The 24,278-nt window shown below is 36.0% G+C and overlaps 1 protein-coding gene across 2 annotated transcripts in view; it reads left to right on the top strand.

Annotated features, from left to right (window-relative positions):
* SYT1 (synaptotagmin 1) overlaps positions 1-24,278 on the top strand; it is a 583,367-nt gene that overhangs the window by 101,070 nt on the left and 458,019 nt on the right. For both annotated transcript variants that reach the window (XM_043447114.1, XM_043447113.1), the window contains exon 2: positions 16,264-16,368. The gene's annotated coding sequence lies outside the window, so the exon portion shown is untranslated. The remainder of the gene's footprint in view (positions 1-16,263; positions 16,369-24,278) is intronic.

The following is a 24,278-nucleotide window of genomic DNA, read 5'->3' as shown; positions in this document are numbered from 1 at the left end:
GATGATATGGATAGTCTATGATAGAAGTTTAAGTCTCTTAGGGTATTATCTCATAGGATTCTTACAAAGTTTAAATTACAAGATACAGTGTTTGGGACACTACCTGGCATACACTAATCACTCCAATAGCACCCTTTTTAGGGTGTTCTAGTTAACTATTATCACACCATAGGTCAGTTACCTTTACTTTTCTCCAAGCAAGTTTATCCTAGGTAGCCTATAAATGTTCAATATAAGCTTAATCACATTACTAAAAATTTAGATCAAAGTTTATGACCTAAATATTATATCAACCAAGTATGTCAGCTTTGTAAGGTGATGGGAAAATGGCATCTGTGAATCTGTTCAGGGTGAGGAAGCAGGGAGATGGCCTTCTGTGTTCTCAGTCCTCATCTATGCAGGATATTCTAAAAATAAGCTGTCATTCAAACATTTTAAGAGAATTGGTTTATAGGGACAGTGAATTTATCAAATAGGTTTTGGGAGTAAATAATTGTGTAACTTAACTCTTCTATTATTGTTTTCCTGAAATCGATTCACCACACCACAGCTGAAGTGGCATTTTGAAAATTCAGCTCTGATTAAGTTACTGCCCCTCCTATCCCACTTAGAGCTCTTTGATGATTTTATAAACTTTAAGGAAACAGTCCAGTGTCCTTGCCATGACATGTAAAGACCTCTGGGGTCTGAATCCTGCTCCTCTTCCCAGTTTCACGGTCCCCCACTCACACATGCTCTCTGTGGCTCAGTGGCTCTGGTCACGTGCTCAGGCACATTAGAAACTCTGCATATGCTGAGCCACCTCCTGGAACCCTCTTCCCGGCAAGCCTTGCTCCACTAAGTTTTAACTACAGTTTTGTTCTCAACACAGTGCCTGGCACATAATAACTGCTCCACAATATATGTAGCATGAATGAAAAAGTGAATGGTTAATGGGATGTTACAGAACTTCTTCTCAGAAGCTCTCTAATAAAAGATAATTTGAAAATGTTTTCATTAGTTTTCCCTTTATGTAATTTTATGTTAGAATAAAGTTCAAACCCAATTTAAAGATTCCCTTCTTTGGATTCACATTCATGTATCTAAATTTTTGAAACATTTCTTATTATGTTAGTAGAGAAAAAAGTCCTTTATCTGCAACTATGTTCTTTTAAGATTTAGGGTTAATACAATAATAAAAGGGGAAGGAGTAATATATTCTCTCTCTAAAGTTTTGGAAGATTTTGAGATAAAGACAAGAAAGTTCACAAAAAAAAAATGGAATAATTGACTTCATGTATTAAATCTGTATTGAATGGTAACAATTGTATTAGTGAGTATGCTGTACATGATATTAAAACTGCTTTACAATTTGTGATCTAAGGAAGATATTGTGAAAGTGTAGCCAGACAGAGATAATAAAGTAAAAAAAAAATCTTAAAAGAAGAAAAAAAGATACATGGACGCTTCACAATATTACTCTCTAATTGCCCAAGTCCCCTCTCACAGCAGCTTTGGTTGGTTAAGATGAGGAACTGTGAGTACAAAGAATTACTTTGAAAGGAAAAGTGTTTTGACCACAGAAGCTGATGAATTTTCTTCCATTCTTAGGGTAGAAAAAATAAATATATAACTTCTGAGCTTTATTCTCTATATAACAATTTTGTTGTGACCAAATGAGTGTGAAGAATTTAGAATCCTGTACAATTCTAAAATATTGATATGAGTAATACTACTTTTCTATTAACTATTGGAATGCCAATAAATTCTGATATGCTATGGAGAAAATTGACCTATTTTATGTGCACTAAATAAAAGAGAGACCCAATTAGAGATGAGAAAATATTCCTAGTCTTACTTCTCAACTTTAAAACATTGTTCATAATTTTAAGTCTCTCAAGATCTCATTATTCATTTTTATTTCTCTCTACTTCTTAGTTTCACATATCTTAAAAAAGAAAGTTTGTTCCCTGAATTACTTCTTGAAAAATAGAAATTAAGTATTGTATGACTATTTTAAGGTCCCTGGTTTGTTTTTTATTCCTTATCTTTGCAAGCTAGAGAGGAAAATTAAGAGTGTAGATTTTTAAAGACAAAATGTTTGGGTATAAATGTCAACTTCACTTACTGGTTAGATGTGCAAATTACTTAGTTTTTGTGTGCCTGAGTTTTTCATATTCCATCATATGGTTGTGATAGTTAACTATAAGAATTCTTTGGAATATAATCTGGTACATAATAAGTGTTCTATTAGATTCATTGTTGTAGCCATTATTACTGATTGAGCAGATAACATGAGCAGGGAGACATACCGCTGAGTAAAGGAAGCAGACCTTGACCTCTGCTGTCCTGGAGTGTATCGTCTATCATCTTCTCTTTTAGCTTCCTACTAGATTTCTGTGTCTGGTTGACCTCCTGGTATTTCAAATACAAGATATTTAAATCCAAAACAAGTACATGCTTTCCCCCCAAGTCTACACGTAGTCCCCATAACACTTAGCGTCTTTAAAAGGGTTATCCGGTAAACTGAACGTTACCTCAGTTACCTTTTATAGAAAACAGCTTCCTGAGTGTTTCGTGGGTGGGACACAGGGGTCAGCCAGCTGATAGGAATCCTGGGCCTGAGTCCTGGGCCTGACAGCTGGACTGAGACTGCTCCTCAGGCACCTTTTCTAAGAGTCGCTGCCGAAGAGACCGTGTTTTCTGGAACCTGGTAGACCATCCAAACATATTCTTTAATAAGTGAATGTAATGAACCCTAGTTTATTAATTCAGAGTTTACATTTCGACTGTGTCTATTTTATGTTCTGTTAGAAGACAGGAAGTGAGAAGGGGCCAATCTTTTCTGAACAGGCAGCATTTAAAAACCTTAATCATTCATTGGTCATTTCTCCTCATTCTATCTCCATAACTCTAAGGCTGGTACTATTATCATGACTTAAAAGAGAAGACTCAAGAGTTTGAATAATTCTCTTAAGATTCCTGAGCTGGTGTGTGTTAAAATCGTAGTTTAATTCCAAGCCTGTCTGATTCTAAGGACTTGCAATCTTTCTACTGCACCATTTTGCCTATTTATTTTGCCTGGCAATCTAGAGTAGTTTCCTCCTACACCACATCTTTAGCTTTTCACAGCATATATGTCAAACATTCTGTCATGTCACTTGCTTCAGATAAGTCAGAACAAAAGCACTGACAAGGTAAGTCATCTGTTTATTTACAGAACCTTAGACAGAATTCAGAGGTATGGTTCAAAAATTGAAGTATATGAGTTAATCCCATATTTTATATTTTGGATAGCATATTGAAGAAAGTACTTACTACTGCTATGTTCTTTTTGTACATATAAAACACTCAAAAAGGTAATATTCATAAAATCCTTGTTTTGCTAATTACTATTGTGAGAAATTTTAGTGAAATAATCATTGACTTCTGATTACATATGACTACTAAGTCAATATATGCTTCTACTGTCTTTAAACTTTCCAGTATATTTTTAAACAATTCCTTGTTCAAAAATTAAATACCAAGGATAGTAAGTAAGATATTAGCTAATATTTGAGCATAAACTATTAGGGATGATGATGTAGTATTTTTTCTTGTGTTAGGGTAAAGAAGGGCATCTTGGATCAGCCTGTCACAGTGATGACATATTTTCTGAATTATTTTTTCTCACATATCTTATGCTCAATTCATCAAATATTTATTAGGTGCATACTGTGGGCAAAGGATCACGATGTGCTCAATCGTGTCTAACTTTACGGCCCCACAGACTATAGCCCCACCAGGCTTCTCTTGGAATGGGTTGCCATTTCCAACTCCAGGAGATCTTCCCAATCCAGGGGTGGAACCTGTGTCTCCTGCATCTCCTGCTTTGACAGGCGGGTTCTTTACCGTTAGTGCCACCAGGGAAGCCCAGAGTGTCACTATGGAGGTATAAGAGAGGTTAGAATATAATTTTTCGCCTTGAGGAATTCATAACCTGATGGCAAAAGCAGACTTGTATGCAATCAACTGAGGTATTTAGAAGAAAAAAGTATGTCTTTTAATAGCAACACAAAGTACTCTAATATTGTAAAAAGAGCAAGGTTAGAGGTCAGGGCACTATGGAGCTTGGAATGAAGTGGCAGGATATTAAAGGGAAGACATCAGTTATGAAGCTAAAGCATATATAGGCAGTAACATGATAAGAGGTGGATTAGTCAGTGGCCTGAAAGAAGAGAAGGGAAAGAATATCAGGGACATTTCAGGGAAAGAACCAATAATCTGTGACATTTAATCAGATATGGGAGTGGAAGTTAAGTTGAGTCAAAGATGAATTTCAGTTTTCTTATCAGATACTAACCCAGGGAACACAAAATAAGAAAAATATGTAAGGGAAATTGCAGTGTTTCATTTGAGGTTTATGGGTTTAAGGTACCAGTAGGATATCTATGAGTAGCTAGCCATCTAGAGGAAATTTGGGTCTAGAATATAGTGAGGAGGAAGCAGAAAAAGAAGCTACAATAAAACACAAAACCACAGAAACCAAAAAGTATGGGCATTGGCACAGCACCACAGTTTGAAATAGTGGAATGGTGCTTAGACCACTGAAGACTGAGAATTAGGTGTTGGGTTTGACATGCATGAGATGCATGATGACTTCGATATAATGAGTGAAGAAGCCAGATTCCTGAAGACTGAATAGATAAGTGGAATTAAATGCAGAAAAGTTCACTATGACTTTTTCACTTGGACTTCTGTGGTGGCTGAGACGGTAAAGTGTTTGCCTACAATGGAGGAGACCCGGGTTCAATCCCTGGGTGGGGAAGGTCTCCTGGAGAAGGAAATGCAACCCACTCCAATACTCTTGCCTGGGAAACCCCATGAACAAACCGAGTAAGCTACTACTGTTCATGGGATTGCAAAGAGTCGGACACGACTGAGCGACTTCACTTCACTTCACTATGAGAGTGATGAAGAGAAAAGTGAGTAAAGGCTAAAAGGATAGTTGATGTGGAATTAATATTTTAGCTTAGTGTGAAGAAAAATGAACTTGTTTATAAACTGGTCAAAAACAAAAATAAAGAAGGAAAGAACAAAGATTCATAGCCCAAGGTCAAAAGAGTAGGAGTCTATTTAGAGCTTCAGGTTGACTTTGAACTCTCAAAAGCATAAACAATACATTGTGTGAATTTTTATATGGAGAGTTATGGATTCTCATAAGGATCTATAATTCTCACTTCTACCTCCCTCCAAATAAATTTTGGAATCTCTGAAATATACAGTGGGAACATTTTATGGCAGTACCCAAGGAAACAGGGTCAGATTAATTCAAGAGGATGTATATGCTATGCCATTTCATTGCAGATTTCATCTGTGAATCTCTAAGTGTTCCGTTTATTTGGAAGAGAATATCTTATATCATCTCTTAATTTACTCTGAATTCAGAAAAGTAAATAGATCGAGAAGGATCTTCACTGTACGTATCACCTAGGAGATAACTGAGTACTTGCCCAATCTGTACCAGGCATAGAGCACAACGGACTCAATTAGACAAGACATCTAACCTAGATTAAGGAAGCCATGCCAACTGGATTGAGTAATATTTTAGCAAACAAAATATCTAAGCTGAAACATGCAGAACCAATTCATTCAACAGATGTTTATTGAGTGCTCATATAGGCCAGATACTCTCCACATGCTGGTACTGTGGGCATGAATAAGACAGAAATGTCTGCCTTCGTGTGTGGTATCAAGAGGGAGACAAAATAAACAAGTGGAAAATAAACCAATGTCTATCATATCAGGTCTTGATAAGTGTTATAAAGAAAGTATACAGGGGGAGTGGGTACAGCGGTAATGGAAGGCTTCCCTGACATTTGATGAAAGACTAGAATAAACTGAGGAAATGTGCCATGCAAATATCTAGGAAAGGTCATCAGTGGTAGAATGCAACAACAAAGGTAGGAACATGCTCTGTTGGGCTGGAGAAGACAGTGATGAGGAAGGAAGATGAGGCCAGCCAAGGCTTTTGTGCCTTAGTCAAGAATTGGAATAGGAATATGTCACCTGAGGATTGGAGGAAGTGTCTTGACTTATTCCAGAATTTTGATTTGACTGTGATGTGAAAACTGCTGAAAGTGTGAAGAAATGAGGTGGGAAATGGTTATAATAGTATAGTATTATCATTTTCATAAGATCAGTCTGTTCAGTCACTCAGTTGTGTCCGACTCTTTGCCACCCCATGAATCGCAGCACACCAGGCCTCCCTGTCCATCACCAAGTCCTGGAGTTTACTCAAACTCATGTCCATTGAATCAGTGATGCCATCCGCCCATTTCATCCTCTGTCGTCCCCTTCTCCTGCCCCCAATCCCTCCCAGCATCAGGGTCTTTTCCAATGAGTCAACTCTTCGCATCAGGTGGCCAAAGTATAGGAGTTTCGGCTTCAACATCAGTCCTTCCAATGAACACCCAGGACTGATCTCCTTTAGGATGGACTGGTTGGATCTCCTTGCAGTCCAAGGGACTCTCAAGAGTCTTCTCCAACACCACAGTTCAAAAGCACCAATTCTTTGGTGCTCAGCTTTCTTTATAGTCCAACTCTCACATCCATACATGACTACTGGAAAAACTATAGCTTTGACTAGATGGACCTTTACTGGCAAAGTAATGTCTCTGCTTTTTAATATACTGTCCAGGTTGGTAATAACTTTTCTTCCAAGGAGTAAGCGTCTTTTAATTTCATGGCTGCAGTCACCATCTGCAGTGATTTTGGAGCCCCCCAAAATAAAGTCTGACACTGTTTCCACTGTTTCCCCATCTATTTCCCATGAAGTGATGGGACCAGATGCCATGATCTTAGTTAGAACTAGACAAATGATATACTTCCACTAGACTTCAACAATACACTAAAAACCCAAGGTTTGCAGACCAATGACATCACTAGATAACTATATTAGCCAGGATTTCTACAAATACTGATTGTGTCTCTTTGTCCAAGACACTATCTTGAGTATACTGCTTTAGATTGAGATAGATATATTCTAATATAGTAGGTTTAGATAATTTTATACATTGTCTTAATTTGCATTAAAGTTCTAAGAGTTTCCAAAGTAAATGTATTTCACTGATTTGTGTGTACATATTTTAAAAAATAAAATAATGAAAGCTTGAATTTTTTGGTTATAACCCTAAAATATCTGTTTATTACAAATAATGGTTCAATCATTAATTAGACTTGATTTAAAATTTATAAAATTTTATAAATTATTTTATTTAACAGTTTAAAGTTGATACCATTTTTATTTACTTATATTATTTTTATTGCCTAAATAATCATAGAAACATGCATTATTTTTTTTAACTTATAGATAATTTATGAAGTTTAGGTTCAAAACTTTGTGATTCCTATTACATGAACAAGCTATTTCAATAGAGCCTTTCTTATTCTATCACATTGTACTTTCTTAAGTCTGGGTTTTCTCATATATGGATTCTTCTGACAGTAACAATGTTATCCAGAAATCTGGGACTAAGTACTTTGCTCAAAATAAACTCATTCTATAAATTACACCTTTTTTTTTTTCAATTTACTTCATTTGTTTATTTATAGACTCTTTTCTCATCATAGTAGAAAGCCTCTTCTGTAAATTATAAAAGTTTTTATTGTGACTCAGCTATAACCTTGTTCACTTAGTTCTTATTTACATGAAAAAGTTTGAACTTGTTTACTTGATAATAATACAGAACCTTCATTATTGTAGTTAATTTTTCATGATTTTTGTTGCATTATAATGAATGTTTGCATCTTTTACAAATTCTTACATTTTAAATAGATTTTCTAAAATGTTTACTATGTATATATTCATGTCTTAAATTTTTTACTTGGGGCTCTAACATTTGTACTGATATATATAGAATTTAGCAAATATAATAGTAACAGTATTAATTGAATTTTACAAGAACCTAGGCAACATGAAGACAGAGAGTTGATCTGTCTTATTTGCTCCTATAAATTCAGACCTACAGAAGTGTCTAGCACAAAGTAGGTGCTCTGTAAACATATTGATATAAAGGAGAGAAGAAAGAAGAGATAGACGACAAGAGAAAAAGAAAAATGAATTAATAAGACGGTTCTTGCCCTGAAGAGACTTAAAGGCCAGATAAGGAAATACATTATATGCATAAAGAAACCATGATTAGCAATCAATACAGTGATGTGCATTCCAATATACCATAATTATATGTGCTTTCAGCATTCAAGAATGGGAACCTTTAGGCTGCAGCGTTTTTAAATTTGGAATTGTGTTAACTTCTTGTTAAAAGGAGTAATAATGGCAGTGATGGTAATATTAACACTAGTCAACCCAACAAGGCTTAATAAGTGCTAACATTTCAAGTAAATTAATTTATCCAGTTCTCACAATAGCAATACTGGAGAATTATTACTTATTGCACATGTTTTTCTTTTAGATAAAGGAATTTAGAATTATAACTAGAAAGTTCTAAAATTAGAACCCAACGTCAACCAAAAAATAAGACTGTGAAAGTTCAATTCAGTTCTTTACTATAAATATCACTCAATGATACCTTTTTTCATTCAGGATTTGTTTTTTTATTTCAATTTTATCATTTTTCCTTAAATTAGATTTATAGTAAAATAGTGAAAGTGTAAGTCTCTCAGTTGTGTTGGGATTTTTGCGACCCCATGGACTATACAGCCCACAGAATTCTCCAGGCCAGAATACTGGAGTGGGTAGCCGTTCCCTTCTCCAAGGGATCTTCCCAACCCAGGGATAGAACCCAGGTCTCCTGCATTGCAGGCGGATTCCTTACCAGCTGAGCTATAAGGGAAGCACAGGAATACTGGAGTAGTAGCCTATTGCTTTCTCCAGGGGATCTTCCCAACCCAGGAATTGAACTGGGGTCTCCTGCACTGGAGGTGGATTCTTAAGCTATCAGGGAAGCCCAAAAATGTGCCTGTCAGAAGTGTGATAAATAAAATAGTCATAAATAATTGTAACAATATAAATAGTATTTCAAACTATTTAAAAGTTCAAACGTGTTTAATAGCACACATTTTTATTATGCTTCTTCAAATATTTTATTCAAAGAGTACCCTTTTGAAACAGGCAACTAAAGATCTAAGAACATATTGGTGTTGTGCTAATTCTAACATTTTGTGTCTCTAGATTTGTAACCTCGCCTATGAATTTTCTTTCTCTTTCTTTCTCATTGTCTTTTCCTACTCTACTCGTACATGGAAGAAAGTCTGCTAGAACTTGAACTATGCAGAGTAAAATGTTAATTTCTTGGCTTATTCAACCAAAGAATGACTGTAATATGCTTAAAGTTATTGTAATAAATTGAGGCTGTGACTGAATCAATGCCATAAAATTAATTACGTGTCTTCAGTCTCATATAATGCATTTATATATATATTTATATTATAAATATATATTCTCTCTATATAAATCTGTTTTCCCAGTAGCTTTTACAAAATGGCATTTCAGATAAAAGTTTGCCTAAATTCCCACAGTGGTCAAGTGTTGCTGGTATTAGCTTGTTGTCTGTAATTAGTATACCACTAACCATGGTCAGTAGTTCATGGCATGAACGTATAGATAATGTGGACTGTGGAAGTTTTAGCAAGTCTCTAGAGTAGATTCTTTTCCTAACTAAATTTATCTTATGAAGAGATCCAAACCTCTTTTCAGTAATTTAAAATCAAACTTGAAAATATATTTACAAAAGAAAAAAAGAAACATATTCATTTGCAAAAGAAAAAAAGAAATATATTTATTTGTCCTCACTAACAAAGGAGTAGAGAAACTGAAGACAATCAGTTGAACAAAAACAGGTTGTTAAAATTCACAGTGTAGTCTGTGTTGAAATTTTCAAAAGAAAAAGATGAAAGCAGATGCATTGTTTTGTGGATTAAATCAAACAAGAGTGCCAGCGATTTCAAACTCCATTATTCTGACCAATTTACACAGAAATATTATATAAAATTCTTTTTAGCTTTTATCCTATATTGATCAACATGGTAAAGAAATTCTCCCTTGGCACTTTTTTTTTTTTGCTTTTAAAAAATCCAAATAAATTTTAATTCTAATAATAAATAAAAAACTTGTTTTTCTAAGTATTTTATGCTATGTTAAAATTCTATATTTAGAAGTAAACTGCTATGTTGGTTTGCTTGGACTATGTCTTATAGCAAGGAAATATGTCAATAATGAAAAAGGCACTTTTATTCACTGGACTGAAAATCGAAAGACACAAGTGACAGCTTCTACTAAGCTACTAATAGGCCATGAGAACTTGGGCAGGTGAATCTCTATTTCTAAATATTTTCTCAACATTTTATCACTGACTCCTTTAGAGAATCTGGTGAAAATGCACAAATACATAAATACCTGTAATTTTTTGTAATATTTTAGGAGTTTACAGTCCAACAGGTGATGAAATCAAGGACTAGATAATCCTTTACGTCCTTTCGCATTCTATGTTTCTAATATAATTCACAACCATTTTGTCTTGTTATTTCTTTAATAGAAAAATTTGGTGCAGTTAAGAGCCTGCCTCTCCCTTCTCCCCTATGTTTTGCCTTTGCACATCGGAAATAAGATTTTTCTCATGCAATTATCTTGCAGGGCATCTTGGCATAAGAACATCAAATGTAATCATTCTTTACATTTTTATGTCTTGGGTAATTCTGCAGTATATTGTCGATGATCTATTTATATACAAAGTAAAAAACTGAAGTAATGCATCATAAACTAGTCATTTATATTTTCTTCACCTAGATCCACTGAGCCGTTTAACTTACACTGACTACTGTAACATTAATTTTCCATATTAAAGCAGTACTCAAATTAACCTTTTTAAATTACACTATAAAAAATCAACATACATAAGTAAAAATTAAGGGGCTCATAACCAAATAACCTTAGGCAGTTTGTCTTGAAAAACATTAGCTTAAGCACATTCCTTTAGATTGTTTAAGCTATTTGGTATATTAAAACAATTTGTATCTAACCCAGTGAAATTTATAGTACATGTGTTCCATAGAAGACAGTAATTGATAAATTAAACATCTCACTCTGTGGGAGAAGTCTATTAAAATTCCTAATTTTTTAGATTTTTTTGTCTATAAGCTTTTATTAATTCACCTGTATCATAAAAATATAACCTTTTAATATTATAAAATTTAAAGTACATATATTTGTTAAATTCCTCTAACATGAAAGTGAAATTCCCTCAGTCGTGTCCGACTATGTGCGACCCCATAGACGGCAGCCCACCAGGTTCCTCCATCCCTGGGATTCTCCAGGCAAGAACACTGGAGTGGGTTGCTGAGCTCTGAGGAAGGTCCAAATAAGTTCCCATCAAATAAATAGCCCCAGAGAGTCTTTTATCTTTATTTATCTCTAAATTGATAATAACTAAAAGGATTTAGAATTTTGTGAAAATATCAAGAGAATTTGCTGAAAAATAATTGTCTAATCTTAAATGATTGAACTGAATGTCTAAAAGAAGTACATTAAGACAAAATGTATTTTGCTTTCAAGTTAACTTTTTTGTTCATTTATTTTGCCAAATTGGTTTACTTATATGTTTTCCATAAGCTACAATTATAAATACTTTTCTTTAAATTGAAATACAGTTGACTTACCATGTTGTGTTAGTTTCTGGTGTATAGCAAGGTGATTCAGTTTGTGTGTATGTGTGTGTGTGTGTGTATACGTACACACACATATTAATGTATTTTTTCATATTCTTTTCCATTATGGTTTATTACGGAATAATGAAAATAGTTCCCTGTGCTATACAGTAGGACCTTGTTGTAATCTGTTTTATATATAGTACTTAGTACCTGCTAATCCAAAACTCTTAATTTATCCCTCCCCACCCTCTTTGGCAACTGTAAATTCATTTTCTGTATCTGAGTCTATTTTTAGTTTTTAAACAAGTTCATTCATATATTTTATGGTTCATATATAAGTGACATTGTATGATATTTGTCTTTCTCTTTTTGTCTTAGTATAGTAATCTCTAGGTCCATCCATGTTGCTGCAAATGGCATAAGTTCCTTATTTTTTACAGCTGTATAGTATTCCATCATGTATCTATATACCACGTCTTTATCCATTCATTTGCTGATGGACCTTTAGGTTGCTTCCTTCTTGCCTTGGCCATTATGAGTAGTGCTCCCACGAACACTGGGGTGCTGGAACATTTTCACATTAGCGCTTTCTCCAGACATATGCCCAGTATGTTGCCAGATCACATGGCAACTCTAGCTTTTTTAAGGAACCTCCATATTGCTTTTTGTATTGGCTGCACCAGTTTATGTTCCTACCAACAATGTAGGAGGAGCCCCTTTTCTACAACTCCTCTCCAGCACTTGTTACTTGTAGACTCTTTGATAATGCTCATGCAGACCGGCTTCAGATGATACCTTATTGTAGTTTTGATTTGCATTTCTCTGATACTTAGCAAAGTTGAGTATCTTTTCATGTGTCTGTTGGTGCATCTTTATATTTTCTTGAGTATTCTGCCCAGTTTTCGATTGGATTGTTTGTTTTGTTACTGAATTGTACGAGCTGTTTTTATATTTACAAATACTGTTTTTAATGATGAATCAACAGGAGCAATGTTTTTTAGTCTAATAAACTCCACTTTACCGTGCAAAGTTGACCTCACAAGAAAGTAACTTCAGGATAAAAATAATAGTAAATGATTGCTAGCATTGGGAGACAGTTTTCTAAATTATCTATTCATTTGTAGATTCAACGTGTATTTGTTGAGCTACTGCTATATACAGTGATACAGTGGTAGCCAAATGATATTCTAGGCAACAGTGAACCAAACTGAAAAAAGAACTAATTCTTACAGATTTTTGAAGAGGTGGTGGTAGTGAGAGGAAGAAGCAGACAAGCATGTATGTAATGATAAGTACTAGGAAGAAAAATACATTAATTAGAAGAGTACAAGTATACCTAGACCTATTAAACATCAGCAAGTCAGAAAATTAATTTTTAAATCAATACAATAAATTTCACTCCTAAGAATAGGTAAAAGAAAAAAAATTTAATAGTAATAAATACCCCCAACTCAGTCTGTTATCCAAAGAGTAGCTAAAGGGGTTTGATGCATCAGTGGCTTCCATGGTTCTTCACATCGTGGGCAGAGACTGCCCCATGCCTGCCTCCAGGCTTGATACCCTGCATGCCTGTCCATACTGACTACATTACAACCGCATTGACCTTTTCTGTTGTCCTTGTTCCTCAAACACATGAAGCTCCTTTCTGCGTCACAACTTGAGCTTATATTGTTCTACCTTGAATCTACCCCTTGACCCCACCCTACCTGCAAATCCAGCTGATTCCTAAATGTGATTTCTGCAGGACGCCAATTCTGGGTGAATCCCCCCTGCTCTCACTTTCCCAGCATCTTTACCTTTTTGAATTTTTTTACATTTAAAGTGTGTATCGTACATACTCTGTATGTATGTTTTTATCATCTCTCTCTTTCATTAACCTGCGAGCTCTGTGGGCTGAGGTGTGGCAGGCACTAGAGGAAGCTGTTTGTCTGCTTGCCAGTGAGCGCTCACTCTTGCACCCTGCCTGACATGAATAAGCGTTTAGAAAATCGCTTCTAAGAGAAAGAATGAATTTCCATCAAAAGTGTCTTAGGTTTACAACACATGGTTTTATGTAACACATTGTAAAGCAGGTTCTGATGGGAGTTGGTAATATCCTTTTAAACTATGTGACTGAGCTAAATGATTCTAGTTGAATCTTTTGTTTTTAAATCTGTGTTACACACTGTTCCTGCCCCAGACTCTGCTGGAAGTCTACTGCCTGCTTGTAGGCTCATAGTCCCAAAGACAGATGTTTTTCAATCTTTGCTATTTGGCTTCCAAAATGGGTATATATTACTAACTCATGTGTTTTCACCAACATTTAGAAAGTGACTCCAGGGACTGTGCTCTGAGAAATCAGATACTTTCTGGGACTTGTAGCCATGGGAGAGAGGGTTTTAATGCTTTCTGTTGAGAAAAGTCATTTTATGCTTGGAATCATTGTTGGAAAGAAGATGCAATTGTGAAAAGCTACAGTTGGGTGAACTAATAAATCATTGCAGAGAGCAATATAGATCTGGACTTTATTATTCCATCCCCTCACCTCACATGAGTGATGGGCACCCTCATCAATGTGCACACAGTAGTTTTTCTACATTTTTCCAAATGAGAACGTAGAATTATCCTTGAGGATGGGAAGAATCATTTATCAATGCCTACCATATCCTAACTCTCCATTATGGCACTTAACCTATTTGTCGTAATAGTTTATATTCTCATCTGTCTCCAGTTCTTTCAGAGGCAAGAAAGTATCTTTTCCCATTTTTTATCCCAAAGAAAGTATCTTTTCCCATTTTTTATCCCGGGACCTACCTGGCCAACAACAACAACAACAACAAATTGTCCACAGTAGACTTTCAATTAATATTTGTTAAATATAACAGGAACAGCCTGAGCTGAAGTCAGCCGTCCATTGTCGGTCTCAGCCAGGCAGTATGGAGCTCAGAAGACACTCAAGGAGTTATGTTCTCTTATGCATCTTCTGTTCCTTGGAACTAACAACTAAGGTTTTCACAAACCCAGGAAACCCCCAAAAGATTTTCCAACATGGATGTAAGACAGAACGATTCTGGTCCATCAGTTGGCAAAGAGGACTCCTTAATAATGGCAGAGGAACTATAAAATGCTATTAAGAATATAAGGAAAGCTGTAGGGAATTGTGTATTCATTTAACTTGTAGTAGGAAAATGTGAATCCTCAAATAACAGGTTGTTTCCATGTTAGCTTTCTCCAGAGAACTGAAACTCTAACTGTAAAGAGAGCAGAAGGGTCTGATAAGTATCAGAGCCGGTAGAATCAGTAGAACCTCCATTCTTAATCGGAGCTTCAAGATGCAGCTGATAACTTAAAGCCTCCCTGTGTGTGTCCACATTTGTGAATGAGTTCTGCTACTTTACTTTTGAGATTTCTTATTCTAAAATAATTATTTAAAAATCTCAAATATAAGATAGGTTTTTCTGTTTCTGAGAATATATAAATGCAATAAAAAGTGTATTAAAGAAACAGTAAAAGGAGAAGTAAAGAATAGAAAAAAAAGGAGAAGAAAGGAGAGGGGAGAAAAGGATAAAAGAAGCAGGGAAGGAAGGGAACTATGAAAATATTTGATAGACCTCCTCCACAACTCAAATGCTTTTGTACGTGCAGGATTTCAGTGTCCTTCCTAAGGTAAATAGTGATGCCTTTCCTTTTTATTAGCATGGTTGCAGCTGCTGTTGCTTACAAAGAGATTCACAAATCAAAATAGACTCGGTTAGCTTTTCAATAATCCTGAAAGGTGGGGGAACACTGCCAGAGAAGAGTAGCACTCCAGTATCCTAACAAGGAGTCTTGTTAGCAAAACAAAGTGTGAATTGCTTAGAGATAATTCCCCGCAGGTGGTAATTCCTCTGGGTGCCTTCTGTGGCAGCACATGCTATTTCTCCTCTACGGAGCAATGCTGTGGAATAGGCTACGATGGAAGAAATAGAGGAAAGTTGCTTTCTTTTCTTTTTTCTTTTCATTGGAGTATAACTTCTTTACAAGTTTGTGTTCGTGAATCAGCTGTGTGTGTGTATATATCCCTTCGCTCCTGATCCTCCCTCCCACCCCCAGCACCACCCCCTACCCGCCCCTCTAGGTTCTCAGAGTAAACCACCCATGCTATTCAGCAGCTTCTCACCAGCCTGATGTTTTACAAACAGTAGTGTATATATACAGGTCAGTGCCCCTCTCTCCATTTGTCTCACCCTCTTCTTTACCCCCCTGTGTCCACAAGGCTCTAGTGTTTTTAAATTTGAAATCGTGTTAACATGATATTAGAATGAATAATGATGTCAGTAATAGTACTCTCTACATCTGCATCTCTCTCCCTGCCCTGGAAGTAGGAACAACTCTTTGACATAAATTGCAGCAAGATCCTTTTTGACTCACCTTCTAGAACAATGAAAAAAGTTGTTTTCTTGAAACATTTCTTCTTCCAGATTTTTCTTTATGTCTGCATGATTCATACTTCTTGGTTCTTAGCCTGGAGCACCTAATGCAACCTGGGATTAAGGAAGCTAGAGCTGGATGTGTATAATGAATGGGTTGCCTCTGCAAAAGTCTATATACACAGTAGCGAAGGCGAGTAGAGAGTTGCAGGCCAGCATTTTTATGAATGTTTTAATTCTTTCTCTCAAGGAAAACCGGGAAAACAAGAACTAACAAGAGCTTGACAAACACCTGGCTTCAGATTGGAAGACCAGTCACCTGTCATTCCTGGACACGGCACTGCAGCTGTCTAAGGTACATGGAAAAAACAAACTTTGATGTATTTTGTTGATTATCTTGTGATAAGTGGAAGAAAAATGCATTTGTATGGAAAGTCATAGGACTGCGTCTCCTACTGCAAATGAATATTGTTTGACAGTAAATGAAATAGTATTATTCATATCTTTTGAAATCACTCCTGGTTTTAATGTCCTTGACTTGCGAGTGTAGTTGATGGGGCCCTGGCCACCTCCATGACATTGTTGCCTGCTCCCATTCTCCTTCTGTACTTCATCAGATCCAAAGTTGTCATGGTTCATTATCTGTAGATGATCTTGAGCAGCCTTGCATTCTGAAAGAATATGCCATAGCATCTGCCTCTGTGCTTCTGTGCCCTGCTATTCAGATGAGATTTTAGCAACAGTATTGGGTAAGGGGAGGGGACGGAGGCAGAATTTGTCTCAGGCTGATGTTTCTTTGTGCCACACTATGTCTTACTCTTTCCTGTAAGCCGAATTCAACAATGAAGAACATATATCATATTGTGACTATTACATATGTTAGAGTACGTAATTGCAGTTGTAAAGTATCTGCTTGAATGTCCTAACTAATGAATTCCATCAAATTCAATTATCATTCTTAGACTCTTCATTAACCAATCAAATTGCTTCTTTGGTCTGTCATGTCTAACACCCTTTCCCTGGTCATAAACAAGATTCTCTGAAGTAAATTGGAGGTGATTAAATTATCTCACTTATTATTACTGGGGATACCATGCTACTGAAGTTTTGGATTTCTAAAGAATCACCTTCCATATGATTCTCATTGTGTACAGGGGAAATAATGTTATAGTATGAGGCTGTGTCTTGGACTTTATTCTTCTATTTGCATCTTAGTTTTTTCATCCTGAGGAAGTTGGCTACAGTAGGTCTCCAATACTAAAACCATACACAAATAAAACAATGATATACGCCTGCAAATTCATCACCTTATTAAATAAATCTGTCCAGTACGCTTGTGTTATAAAACAGTTCTTCACCTTTGGGGAATGAACCATTGCAATACTAGAAGTTTCTCTTATCTCTGATGCAGTATGATTTTATAGGATCACTGTAACTGCTGAAACATTTTTTCCTAATTTTTACAATTTCCCTACATAGATTATTAAAACAAATGAAGTGACTCTGAAGCTGCATATTACCAGGACTCAAAAGTAGTTTCCTAGGTAATAATTGTCACCGTGAATATAGAATGGTTATCTCACTCATTATATAATGAAAGACACTGCTGCTCTTCTGACAGTGTGGTTCTCACCATACAGTTCTTAAAATATTTCCATTTTGTTCCCTTCTACTTTGATGCCTTTAAAAACAGTTTCATCTTCCACTCTGCAAATATTTTGAGAAACATCTCAAAATGTAGCCTGAAGCAAACCTAAGAAAATATCTATTCCTGTGTTCCATATGAATCTTTGGTAATGGGCTCTAGAATCAGCATTTTAAATATGTATATCAGATCATCTCAGAGCCCTGCAACTCTTCAATGTGGCAGCAAGGAGACAGACAAGAGAAAAACATTGTAAAGCTATAGACATGTGATTGACATGAAAATACTGAAAACAAATTAGGATTTTTATTTTTCCTACATATTTTTAATTCCTAGGGCTGTACAAAGGATTTTAGACAGTTTATTCCTTTCATTTGAGTCTTAAACATTTTTAAATTAAAAATTAAATATTAAAAATGTTAAGGAGATAAATGTTTGTCACCAAATAGTAAATGATCTCTGTGATAGTAAAGCATATTAAATTCATATTTGTACAATTATTATTTTCACACTTAAATCTAGTTTTATGAAGTTTTAAAATATCAAGTCATTCTTTCAATATTAGATGTGTCTAACAAGCATCATTTCTTTAAGAATTCCAGTCTGTACTTTTGTTACACTTTCCACTGAGAGTCCTGTGGGTGTCCACTTTCAAAAGATAATTTATTCATACAACTAAGTAAAACCTTTTGGCTCAGGATACCCCATTTATTCATAAGTGAATATTTTTTTTCTATTATCTGATTTTAGTGAGGGAATTTCCTAAGGTCAGACACAGTTTGCCAACTTAAAATGCCCAATTCTGAAGTATATATTGAAGTTAGAAGGGACAAAGGACTATCTCTGAACCATGAAAACAGGAAATGTTGTGATTACCTCTGGCACTGGATGAGTGCAAAAATGCAACATTAGATTTAGCAGAGAAACTGTAGAGACTATTTGACCTATAAAAATAATTCTTGTTTTCCACATTGCAGAATCTACTGAGACACAGGTTAAAAGGGGCAATGATTAAAATCTTTAGGTTTTCAGGTGTACTTACTTTACAAAAGTAAACATGTCCTGAAATAGTTGGAATAATTTGTCTCCCAAATTCATAAGAATCTTTTTATCAATAAAATATTCCTGGTTTTCAGCTGCATTTAAAAATCACATTGACAACACAGGCAGACATTCAATTCAATTGGGTTGTATTTAAAAACTTTAACTTATAAGTTGAATATTTAGAACTCAAAAACATTTTCCATACATATAATGCTATAAATGATGTTGGATGCTCACATTCAATTTTTTTTTAAATCCACAAAATTATAGTCAAATTATGTGATTTGTAAAAGAAACAGCTCTGAAGTGGAAAATAGTAAGAAACAATACTATATGATTCTAAAAAGTAAACCAATTAAACAAAATATTTTTAAATACTTGTTTACTTTGAATATCAACACTAAAGAAAAACATGTTTGATTATAAGTAAATGAGAAAATGAAAGAGAGGGTAGGAGATTTTTGTAAAACACCAAGATAGTAGCTATAACATGAGTAGTATTCTTCTGAACAGAGGAAAAGTAGGGAGAAAAGAGAAGCTAGGAAGAGATAGTGGAGAAGGAAATGGCAACCCACTCCAGTGTTCATGCCTGGAGAATCCCAGGGACGGGGGAGCCTGGTGGGCTGCCGTCTATGGGGTCACACAGAGTCGGACACGACTGAAGTGACTTAGCAGCAGCGACAGTAGGAAGAGACAGAGCTTGAGGAGCAAGTGGTATCAAACACAGGTACCCAAGCAGTATTAAACTTACTGTTAAGTAGAGAAGGTGCTTGTTATGGTCTGTTTATCACTCAAGGAATCAGGTGTGTGTGTGTGTGTGTGCGCGCGCGTGCATGTTTAGTCCCTCAGTTGTGTTAGATTCTTTGCAACCCCGGTGACTGTGGTCTGCCTGGCTCCTCTGTCCGTGAAATTTTTCCAGGCAAGAATACTGGAACAGTTGCCATTTCCTACTCCAAAGGATCTTTCCAACCCAGGGATTGTACATGTGTCTCTCGTGTCTTCTGCATTGGTAGGCAGGTTCTTTTACCACTAGCATCAGATGCATTCAGTTTTTTAAGTGGATCGATCCATATTATAGGTTCACACCCATTTAGAAAGCAGATCAGGAGAAATGTTTAAGCAGAGACAGTGAGCATGAATTAATTCAGTGGACATTAGCAAGTGGTATGGAAAGTGAGAACTGGTGATCTCATAGCCTTATAGCAACAGCTTTTTCTCTCAGTGACTCAAGCTACCACTCAAAGTTTGATTGGACCCCACTGTCTAAGGTACTCTATCCTCTGTGACTTTAAAAAAATGCAGCATCATGTTCAACTGGACCAAAATTTGGACCTATTTGCTGCATTTATCCCTACAGGTTTTTCTTTAATTTGTCAAGTATTTTTTTAATATCTACTGTGTTTTAGGTACCTCACTAAATTTGCTACTTTTAGACCAGACTTTAGACCAAAGAGAATATTTTGCTCTATTTGAATTTTAGTATTTTCTATTTTACTATTTCTCTTTCTTTCCTATTCATTAAATTTGGACAGTTTGAGAAAACAGAGAGCATCTGTACCTGGGATGGTGACAAGGAGTCTAGATAACCTGTGGAATGGGGCCCCAATAAGGGCATCTCTGTCTTATTCCTCCCCTCTTCTCTGGAGGTCAAGGAAGTCTTAGCAACTCTGAGTCCCCTTTATGTTTATTTAACCTAAAGAACAAGTGGTAGAGGTGGAAAGGAAAACAGAACTATATCCTCATGACTAAAATTCTTCCTTCAAAGAAAAACTGATAACTGCAAAATAAATGCCTATAATCGTTAGCATCTCTTGATTTGATCAAGTCTCAATACTAAGCTAATCTGCAGTGTAAGAAGCAAGAAATTAGATATCTTTCCTGGAAAAAGTGTCCCTAACACTTCATTGGTTCTAATTTTTAGTAAAATAAAATGTCTAAAAGTTTCCAAAATCTCTATTACTATTTAGGTTGAGGCACAACCAAAATTATCATGTGAAGAAGAAGAACTATTTAGGTTGAGGCATAACCAAAATTATTGTGTAGTTTCCTAAAATCCCTCTTCACTCCAGAAATTCCACTGGAGGGGGAAAATGGTTCTTTTTCCATTGAAGACAGATTTGAAGAGATTTTTAATGTAAAGCATCCCTCTTTCCCAATCCATTCTCAAGAGTGAAGGATAAAATGGGGTATTGGTAACATTCAAAGGAAAGTCTTAGAACAGGAATGGTCAATGTCTGCATTGAGTTATTTCTGTCTCTGCTTCACAGCTTTCAAAAACCACTATACCTCTGGCTTAATAAGACAACAGTGGTACTATCACTCAACCTTGCGTGAGTTTCCCAAATGCTTTTGTTCCTCCATCCCTTTGAAGTGACACTTGAAATTGCTTGACCAGCCCTATATCACCAGTTATCATCACATATAAGCTTGTTGGATGTTTCATAGGTTTTTAACCAATATAACTTTGTTCTCTACTAGCCCTTGGTGCAATAAACCTTGTCCATCACAAAGCCTGGGATCATATATTCATTGAACCAACAGTGATTTTGTTAACCACCTCCTACGCCAGTCAGTTTTCCAAGCACTAAATCCAGTCTCCTGTTCTCATAGAGGTTTCATGTTAGTGGAGAGGCAGACTATTAACAGGAAACAAACACATACATATTCAGACCCACTAAAATAGTTGTCATCCAATAGTTTTAATCTACATTTTTTTCCTTCAAGTTTTTTCCAATGATCCTACTCTTTTTAATCTCACTGATTCTTACTGTTGTTCATGTGTTAGATCCACTTATTTTAACTCTTTTAAGGCTTTACAATTCTTAAATGCAATGTATAAATTTACATATTAGATAAATCTATATTGCCTGAGAAAACTAATTGTATTGTTGTTGTTCAGTCGATAACTCATGTCCGACTCTTTCTGACCCCACAGACTGCAGCACACCAGGTTTCCCAGCCCCTCACCATCTCCTGGAGCTTGCTCATTCATTGAGCCATTGATGCCATCCATCCATCTCATCCTCTGTTGCTCCCTTCTCCTCCTGCCCTCAGTCTTTCCCAGCATCAGGGTCTTTTCCAATGAGTCAGTTCTTTGCTCAAGTGGCCAAAATATTGGAGCTACAGCATCAGTCCTTCCAATGAATATTCAGGACTGATTTCCTTTAGGATTGACTGGCTTGATCTCCTTGCAGTCCAAGGGACTCTCAAGAGTCTTCTCCAGCACCGCAGTTTGAAGGCATTAGTTCTTCAGTGCTCAGCCTTCTTTTTAGTTCAACTCTCACATCCGTATTCATGACTGCTGGAAAAACCATAACTTTGTCTAAACCATAGCTTTGGACCTTTGTCTACAAATGATGTCTCTGCTTTTTAATACACTATCAAAGTTTGTCATAGGTTTCTTCCAAAGAGCAATCATCTCTTAATTTCATGGCTGCAGTCACCATCTGCAGTGATTTTGGAGCCCAAGAAAATAAAATCTGTCACTGTTTCCACTGTTTCCCCATCGATTTGCCATGAAGTGATGGAACCAGATGCCATGATCTTAGTTTTTTGAATGTTGAGTTTTAAGCCAGCTTTTTCACTCTCCTCTTTCACCTTGATCAAGAGCATCTTTAGTTCCTCTTTGCTTTCTGCCATTAGGGTGGTATCATCTGCATATCTGAGGTTGCTGATATTTCTCCTGGCAGTCTTGATGCCAGCATGGGATTCATCTAGTCAGACATTTCGCATGATGTATTCTGCATACAAGTTAAATGAGCAGGGTCACATTATACAGCCTTGACATACTCCTTTCCCAATTTTGAACCAGTCCATTGTTCATGTCTGGTTCTAACCATTGCTTCTTGACCTGCGTCAGTTTTCTCAGGATGTAGGCAAGGTGGTCTGGTATTCCCATCTCTTTCACAATTTTCCACAGTTTATTGTGATCCACACAGTCAAAGGTTTTAGTATAGTCAATGAAAAAGAATTAGACTTTTTTTTCAAATTCTCTTGCTTTTTTGATGATAACCTGATGTTGGTAATTTGATCTCTGGTTCCTCTGCCTTTGCCTAAATCCAGCTTTTATATCTGGAAGTTCTCAGTTCACAAACTGTTGAAGCCTAGCTTGAAGGATTTTGAGTATTACCTTCCAGTATGTGAGATGAGTGCAGTTGTATGGTAGTTTGAACATTCTTTGGCATTGCCTTTCTTTGGGATTGGAATGAAAACTGACCTTTTCCATTCCTGTGGCCACTGCCTAGTTTTCCAAATTTGCTGGCATATTGAGTCTATCACTTTAACAGAATCTTTTTTTAGGATTTGAAATAGCTCAGCTGGAATTTCATCACCTCCCACTTCTTTTGTAGTAAGGCCTTCCTAAGGCTTCTTAAGGCCAACCTAACTTCGCACTCCAGGATGTCTGGCTCTAGGTGACTGACCATACCATCGTGGTTGTCCAGATCATTAAGACCTTTTTTATACAGTTCTTCGGTGTATTCTTGCCACCTCTTCTTAATCTCTTCTGCTTCTGTTAGCTAGGGCTAAGTAATGTCAGGGTGACTACATTGTGATGATTATGGAGTCAAATACTGCACAACCCAAGGTACTATTAGCATCGTTTCTGACCCTCAAATTTTTCTGTGTTACATTTCCCAATGACTAAGTGTCTGATTCTGAGACAAATCAGAATAAATTTTTTGCTCTGTTGTTCTGTCTGGCAAAGGAACTTCACAATGGATGAAGTCATAGTAGCCATTTTTAAATTTAGTAAGGATTGTGTGTGTCTAGTCAGTATGAAAGAATAGACTTCTGAGAATTCACTTTGGCAATAGGAAGGAAAATTATCTAATTGAAGATAGGTTAGAGATCTGGAACTGGAATTCTCACCTAAACTCAAGACCAGCAAGGAGCTCCTTCCTCTTTGATGAAGCAGCAAGAAAATTGCACCCAATAATCCAGGGAAGTGACTAGAGCTTTTCTGCATAGGAAGCTAGATGAAATTGAGGGGGAAAGTACCTCTCTTGTGACATAACAAAAGACCAGGCTTGGGCATATATCAGTATGGGGCTTGAATTGTATATTATTCACAGTGCCTGAATCCTCCAAATGTAATTTATACAAACTACTGAAAATCTACAATTCTGTATGGAAACATGTCTAAACCAAGGCACATAGGACTCCTGAAGGAAAAAAAAGAACCTGAAAATGAGTTTATAGTTTAATGAATAGTGATAAAGCCCCACATGACAATTATCGACATAAAGAATAAGCAGGCACCGTTAAGGAAGAGCATTTGAATCTGAAAGCTTTGAGATGGCTTAACAATATTAAAAAAACATAAACTCATCATTTAAAAAATTATAGAGATAAAGAAAGAAGAAATAAAAACCAACAATAAGACACTATGAGAACAAATTAGCAGATTTGAAGTATCAAATACTCAAATATAGAAAACTAGTTTTTTTCTTGGTGTATAGTTGCTTTCCAATGTTGTATTAATATCTGCCGTACAGCAAGGTGAGTCAGCCATATATATATATATATATATATCTCCCCTCTTCCTTGGATTTCCTCCCCATTTCGGTCACCACAGA

The sequence above is a fragment of the Cervus canadensis genome, chromosome 25 (assembly GCF_019320065.1).
Source record: "Cervus canadensis isolate Bull #8, Minnesota chromosome 25, ASM1932006v1, whole genome shotgun sequence".
NCBI classification, from domain to species: Eukaryota; Metazoa; Chordata; class Mammalia; order Artiodactyla; family Cervidae; genus Cervus; species Cervus canadensis.
The sequence above is the reverse complement of the archived record's forward strand: the minus strand, read 5'-3'. Positions and strand labels throughout refer to the sequence as shown.